Here is an 8,449-nt window from a genome sequence, read left to right on the forward strand (position 1 = left end):
GAAAACAATTCAAATATTTTATGGGATTACAACAACCCAACACCATATCGCGATGGAGGAGTATGCTTAAACCGCCCTATCAGAAAGGTGAACAATCTGGCCATCAGACACAGAAGAAAGCCTCATGAAATGATGGATGGAGTCCAAAGGACAACTCATGACCCAAATGTGAAGACAGTGGGCTGCTTTGTGACTATAGAGAGGTTGATAAAAACTATCATAGAGGATGAGATCGATTAAACAACCAATCATTGGGCGACTGAGAAACACTAAAACTCACTCGATTAAGAATTTCAATTGGTGAGTTAGATGAAGTCAAATAAAATAAGGAGTACATCAGAAAGGTCCCATCGATGAGAATTGAAGCTTTCTACGGAACACAAACAAGTTCTATAAATACCTTAAGGACCATAGTCATGAAACAAAAGTGAAAAGGCCTATAAAGCTAGGTTGAAGAGTTGATCTAGGTCAGGAAATTAAGGAGTTTGTGACCCCAAGAGTTTGACCAAAAGGTAGGGGAAAGACCCAATAGAAGAAGACTCTTACAAACTAATCTGAGCCATCACTATCCACACATTGGGGATAATTTCGGCCATCATACAAGATAACATATACTTCAGAAAGGTTCCGCCAATGAGAATTGAAAATTTTCTCTGGAACACGAACAAGTTCTATAAATATCATAAGGACCATAGTCATGACACAAAGGAGTGAAAAATCCTATAAGCCAAGTTGAAGAGTAGCCAAGTAGAAGAGTTGATCCAGGTAAGGAACTTTAGAAGTTTGTGACCGTAGGAGTGTGATAAACCAAAAATATATGCACTTTTAGACCCATATTTTATACTCATTTTTTGTGATATTGCACTTTAATGGAAGGTATTTTTTATACTTTATTGCAGGCTGTTGATATTAGGGACTTGGAGCAAAAAGGATGAGATGTAGAGTCAAAATGGAGAAGTTAAAAAACTGGTCAGTGCCGATGGCGCCAGACTGGGTGTCGACGGCGCCGTTTGACAGAGAAGAAGGAATTAAATAGATGACATATGTCACCGACGGCGCGAGTGTTTGTGTAGGGCCAATTTCTAGAAGATTCAATGAATTTGGATGCTTTTAAAGGGTTTTTTGATGCACCTCTTAGAGAACCGACCTAGGCTCTATTTAGGGCTAAAATTTGATCAGAACCCCCCCCCCCCCCCCCACCCTTCAATTCAGTTTTCCTCTTCACACACCAACATGCCACACCATTAGTTAGTTATTATTTTTATAGTTTTGAGTTATTATTTTACTTTAAGTGTGAATTTTTCTCTAATAAGTGTTGGAGAGGAAGAGAAGTGAGAGATTTTTTCTTCCTACATTTCTTAAGAGAGGCAACAACGAATTTGCTTTGAGAAAGTGTTTCAGATAAGTGTTGTTTGTTTATTATTGTTGTATGAAACTTTTTTTATATATGAAAATTATGTTTTGTTGTATCTTTCTCATGAAGTCTGAGTAGTTTCTTTTATTTTTCTCCCTACTCTAAGATACAGTGAAATGAAGAGATAATGTGGTTTTTCAACTTCGCTTTTAATTTACTTTTCAATCTGGCCAATTGAATTGTTAAAATATGTTGTGAAACATATGATCCGGTAAATGGAGTATGAGTTCTACAACTGAGTGAGAATCATATTTAAGTCCATGAAGGAGTATTTCGTTCATGGAATTAAGTGCAATAAATAGGAAAATATACTTTGTTGGGTGTAGAATTAGAGATTTCTAGGGTGACAGACTAAAAATCCCCAATTCAATCTTAGTGTTTGAAAACTAAAGCTAGAGTTAGCCTTCAGGGGAAGGGAAATAGGAGCTCTGGAGTGGGAGCCAGTATCCTCCTAGCCTAGCCACAAATTTAGAGACTAAACCTAAGATTAGCCAATGATATTCTATAACATCGAATCAGAGTAGAGAATTAAAATTGATCCTTCTAGCACAATACATATTTAAACCATTTATCTCATCTCATTTCACCAAAAACTCATTGTAGTGGGAAAGATGCTTTTTCATATTAGAAAACTTTATTACATAAACATAGTTTAGTAGTAATTAATTTTAAAATCTGCTTTTAAATTCTGTTACTAGTAAATAATTTAGCTTCGATATTATATTTAACATTTGAAATTAGTGAAAGTAAATTCGTTTGATTTCTATAAATTTCCTAGTTAATTTATCATTTCAAATTTAAACCTTCCCCGTAGGATCGATATTTGAGACTTAAACATAAAGTCTTATATTACTTGATAACGATATGTATACTTGTGTAGAATCCCAATCTTAAGAGCTTAACGCTATTATTACTAAAATACCACATCAAGTTTTTGGCACCGTTGTAAATCAGAGTCAACTTTATAAATTTTGCATAATTATATTCAATTAGGATCAAGTTTTTGGCGTCGTTGCCAGAGATCGAACCCGGGTCACCCGCGTGACAGGCGGGTATACTCACCACTATACTACAACGACCAAAATAGAAGAATAAAGACAAACAATTTACAAAATTTTTGAAAATCCTTAGAAAGTTAACGATAAACATTCCTTTCATTGAAGCTTTGGAACAAATGCTGAGTTATGTTAAATTTATGAAAGATATATTAAACAAGAAAAGGAAGTTTGCATATTATGAGACTGTTGCACTTAGTGAAGAGTGTAGTGCTATTATCCAGAAAAAGCTTCCTGAAAAGTTAAAAGATCCTGGTAGTTTTACTATACCTTATGCAATTGGTGAAAAGTTTTATGGAAAAGTCTTATGTGATTTAGGAGCAAGTATCAATCTTATGACTCTATCAATTTTTAAAAGTTTAGATTTAGGAGAGATTTCCTCTACCACTGTAACTCTTTAGTTAGTTGATCGATCAATTACTTATTCTAAATGAGTTATAGAAGATGTATTAGTAAAAGTGGATAAATTTATTTTCCTTATAGACTTTATAGTATTAGATATGGAGGAAGATAAAGAGACTCCTATTATTTTGGGGAGATCATTTATTGCAACAAGGAGAGCTGTGATAGATGTTCAAAAAGGAGAGTTAATAATGAGAGTTAATGATCAAGAAGTAAAATTTAATATTGCAAAAGCTATGAAATATCCTATAGTAGAAAAATACAATGAATGCTATATTATATGGAACTGGATAAGAAGTTATATTATGTAGTACAAGATTCAAATAAGTGTTGTTTGTTTATTATTATTGTATGTACTTTCTTTTATATATGAAAATTGTGTTTTATTGTATCTTTCTCAGGAAGTCCGAGTAGTTTCCTTTATCTTTCTTCCTTCTCTGAGATATGGTAAAATGAAGAGATAATGTGGATGTGCCAATGTTAAAATTTAAAATAAATTGTGACGGTTTTTCAACTCCGCTTTTAATTTGCTTTTTTATATGACCAATTGAATTGTTAAAATATGTTGTGAAACATATGATTCGAGAAATGGAGTATGAGTTCTACAACTGAGTGAGCATAACATTTAAGACCATGAAGGAATATTTCATTGATGGAATTAAGTGCAAAAAAGTAGGGAAACATACTTTGTTGGGTGTAGAATTGGAGATTTCTAAGGTGACAGACTAAAAATCCCCAATTCGATCTTAGTGTTTAAAAACTAAAGCAAGTGTTAGCCTTTAAGGGAAGGGAAGTGGGAGCTCTGGAGTGGGAGCCAGTATCCTCCTAGCCTAGCCACTGTTTCAAGGACTAAACCTAAGATTAGCAAATGATTTTCTATAACACTGAATCAGGGTAGAGAATTAAAATTGCTCTTATTTGGCACAATACGTATTTAAATCATTTATCTCATCTCGTTTTACCAAAAACTCATTGTAATAGGAAAGATACATTTTCATATTAGAAAACTTCATACATAAACATAGTTTAGTAGTTATTAATTTTAGAACCTGCTTTTAAATTCTGCTAGGCTAGTAGTAAATAATTTTAGTAGTAAATAATTTTGCTTTGATAGTATCTTTAACATTCAAAATTAGTGACAGTAATTTTGTTTGATTTGTGTAAATTTCCTAGTTAATTTATCATTTCAGATTTACACCTTCCCCGGGGACCACCTTCCCCGTGGGACAAATATTTGGGACTTAAATAGAAAGTCTTATATTACTAAATAACGATATGTATACTTGTGTACAATCCCAATCTTAAGAACTTAACGTTATTATTACTAAAATACCACATCAAGTTTTTAGCATCGTTATAAAGCGGAGTCAACTTTATAACTTTTACACAAATATATTCAATCAAGATCAGAGTGTTGAACCAAAGGTAGGAAAAAAACTCAATAAAAGTAGAATTTAAAGAGCTAATATGAGCCAATGTCATCCACATCGTGGGGATAATGTCAACCATCATACAAGATAAGGGCTACTTCAAAAACTTTTCACTGATGAGAATTGGAGCTTTTCTTCGGAACACCAACAAGTTCTATAAATACCATAAGGATCATAGTCATGACAAAAAGGAGTGAAAAAGCCTACAAAGCCAGGTTGGTGAGTTGATCCAGGTCAGGAACTTAAGGAGTTTGTGACTCCAAGAGTGTTGACCCAAAGATAAGGAAAAGACCTAATAGATGAAATTCCGATGAACTAATCTAAGCCAACACTATCCACATCGTAGAGATAATGTCAGCCATCAATGGAGGAGATTTGGTCAGGCATATCGATCATAAGAGGCTTCAAAATCTTGAAAGAACTTTACATTGTCACTTTTTCTCTGAAGCAAAAGCCTAAAGAGGAATCCTTATAACAACACTGTTTCGGTCATGATGATGCTAAATTATTACATTAGAGTAGTATTTTGGTTGACACTAGCAGTTCTGAGAATAACATGTTTAAGTCAACCTTCGATATATTATATTTATGAGTCGACTGGTTGTTGGCACCGACAGATTATCCAATGTGCTCTCTCTATAGGACCTACTTGGGACCCTTACGATCCAAACTCTAGACCAAATTGATATGCCCATCAAAACTTAGCTCCCCATCTATTTGTACTCCCCCATAGGTGATCGCAACAGCTCTATCTAAGTTGAAATCTCGTACTCACTAGTTGGTGAAATCGTAGCCCTCCCAGGTCATTATATTTTGTAACAAATTTTAACTTTATAAGTGATCAGTTTGCAAAGTCAATGTAGAACAGATGAAAATATCATCACAATTTTAGGAATAAAAGAAATCTTCAAACCATTCTAATTCCACTCACGATTAAATCTCATCACAAGGAAAAAGTGTAAGAAAAACTAATAACTAAGAATGGAGAAAACACAACAAAAAACTTCATTTAAATCAAAGCAAATTCACTAGAAAAGTGCTTAAAAATTATAAAATAATGAAGAACAAAATACTTAGCTTTTTCCTTGAAGAAAGATGAAAATCCTTTCAACAAAGTCTCCTGCTAATCCACACAAAGTTCCTACAATTCCTTTCAAATATCTCTCAAAATCCTCCACCAATCTCTCCTTAGAAACAAACACACACACACACATACACACACCACATGAAAACTCACGCCAAAGCCTCCTCTTCTCCCCATAATTTTTGGCTCTATTAATAGATCTTTGAAAATAACCAAGTGTTGCTTCAAGCACCTCTTCAAAATTGGATCAAATTCAATGTATCTTCTAGAAAGGTGGTTACTGACGTGCTATAGTACCCAATACGCTCGTCAGGTGGCGCGATAGCGCGGGAGGTGGCGCTATGACACCAAACAAAGTATCCCATTTTTGCTCCATTTTCCCCTAATTTTCTCTAAATGACCATACCATACACCTGAAACCAAAAACAAATAAAATACCTTCCTTTAAAGTGCAATATCACTAAAAATATGCAAAAAAACTATCATAAAATATGCACTAAAAATAGGTAATTTTTAAGTGTATCAATTCTCTCAAACTTAAACATTACTTGTCCTCAACTAACACTATAAACCTAAAGACCAAATTTGTTGATTTTGGGTAGTGGGTTTCAGTAGAGTTTCCTATAATTTTGTCTTAGAAATTTTATAGTGAAACTAAGGAGAAATTCTAGCAAATCAACTTTAGAATAGAGTGTAAAAATGTCTCATATTCAACATAGGAATCTTGCTTTTCTATTTATTTCAAAAGTTATTGAAATTTATCAAACAAAAGATTCAAAAAAAAGTTCAAAAACAGAATTTAAGCACCTTATCTATACCAATTTAACCAATACATTTTTTTTGAAATAAGAATAAGCTTAGGATTGTTTCTAAGTCTTTTCATTTAAAAAGATTCAAGTGAAACCAATTTTTGATTAAGCTTCTCCTCACATATTTTCTTTTTTTTTTTGCTTTTCTTTCTCTTTTCTTTCAAGATCTTTTTAATCCCTACTCTTTTTTTTTTCTTTTTCTTTCTTTTTGTTTTTTTTTATATTTGAGGGTTATATTTGAGGATTACTATATCTAGATAGGCCTTTAATAATTTTGAATTTCACTATCCTCTTTTTAAAGTTCAAAACTCAGAACTTTCTCTTTTTTTAAAAGTGTAAGTATTAGTTTGAAAAATGTTTCAGTAAAGACTTAATTCTCATGAAGTAAAAATCTAAGAATCTTAGCTTTTCAGATATTCAACTCCTTTCTACCATAAATATTAAAATCATTTTTATAATGTTTCCTACAAAATATCTTAACTCTAGAATAGTTTCATCACATAGAATCCCAACTATGTTTCTTATAACATTCCTAAAATTAAAATTATAGTAACCTAAAGATAACACCACATACCACAAGCCATTTTAAAAGTGATATCAAATTAAATACAGGTTACTGATGACAAATAAAGTTAAGTTTGAAAGATTTTTATTCCTCACCCCAAACTTGAATTTTTAAATATTTTACAATCAATTCCATAGAATGTAACAGGAAGGAAAAGTAAAAGCTAAAAAAAGTAAAATTTGAATCTACTTACTACTACAACATCCTATCAAATGCATATACATTCATAATCATGATAGAATGACTACAGAAGAAAGTAAATCTACCCTAAAACATGCTTGCAATAATATTAAGCTAAAAGGAAGTATACTAACTTTGAAATTTATTGTCTTCCTATCCAAAAACTTGATTTTTAACATGTATAACATTTGATACAAAAAATATAAGCATGAATAAAAATAGTTCAGAAATTCTATTTACCACAAATGTCTATCAGAAACATTTACAAGTATTTATCAAGATTAAACAATGCACAACAGCAAGTAAATGTAAACTAAACATGTCAGAATAAAATTGAATTAAAGAAAGGTCTAACAAGAAAGACAGGTATTGGTATAATAATACATATTTAAGTGTTCTTCAAATCTTCTACATTGTTGTAACACAAACACAAACATACATGATAAATGAGGTTAATTTTTCCATTAACTCATAACATCTCACTAGCTTACTTCTAATTTCTAATGGAATCACTACACTAATAAATTGGGTTCTTTTAAATGATTATATAAGGCCTAACCCAATGGATACATTGATCCTTGATGTATTGGCTCATGTGCACCAACATCAGTTTTCACCATATTTTTTTAGGCGTGCACCTCTAACAGTATAAAAGATGGTGTAAAATCATCCACATGTTGCTCATCAAATAGGTTCACGACTCCTACCAAATGAAAATAAGGTCAAAGAAAGAAAATAACAAAATTGAGATGGATTTGCACTATTCAAATTCATATGTCTCCTATAATACTCAAATCCAGATGAAACCTAAGTCATAGTAGACTCGTCAATCCAACTACTATAAGAGAACATATACAAGTCTAGTCATAATAAAAATTTAAGAAATCACCTCCCTCATGACACACACAAAGATCAAATCAATCCACCAACAATCTAAGCATCCACCAAATACAATCAAACTGATCCATCCAGTATGAGACACAAAGATTAAATCAATCCACTAACAATCCAAATATACACCAACATCAATCAAACTGATCAATCCACAATAAAAGAAAAAGATCACACCTCAAACAAACATAACTTACAAACACATTAGCAAAGATAACCATGGGTTGCCTCCCACAAAGCACTAGGTTTAACATTGCCAGCCTGACAAAGGGTTCCACCTGAATCAAAATTCTATTTAAGTAATCCTTGATCAATCATTCAATCTTTTTCAGATCTAGAGATTCCTAAAAAATCCTCATATTTTAATTTTTCTTTCTCTTTTCCTTTTTAGATTGATTCATATCATTGTTCCTCAAGTTTCTTTCTAGATATAATATTCGACTAATGATTTTCTCAATTTGCATATTAATATTGTCCTTGAAATTTATAAGAAATGGATCTTTAGAAGATAGTTCAAGATCTCCCAAATTTTGGATCACGTTCTCTTTAGATAATTCAGATTATGGATCAACTTATATTTGGTTACTATTCTATCTCAAGTTATCTTCCAACTCTTTCC

The 8,449-nt window shown here is 32.1% G+C and overlaps 1 non-coding gene across 1 annotated transcript; it reads right to left on the reverse strand.

Moving 5' to 3' along the window:
• Positions 1-2,421: 2,421 nt before the first annotated feature.
• Positions 2,422-2,493, reverse strand: TRNAD-GUC. The gene has a single exon. It is a non-coding gene; the product is annotated as a tRNA-Asp (tRNA).
• Positions 2,494-8,449: the final 5,956 nt, after the last annotated feature.

This window comes from Phalaenopsis equestris, unplaced genomic scaffold, assembly GCF_001263595.1.
Source record: "Phalaenopsis equestris unplaced genomic scaffold, ASM126359v1 Scaffold000787, whole genome shotgun sequence".
Taxonomy (NCBI): Eukaryota; Viridiplantae; Streptophyta; class Magnoliopsida; order Asparagales; family Orchidaceae; genus Phalaenopsis; species Phalaenopsis equestris.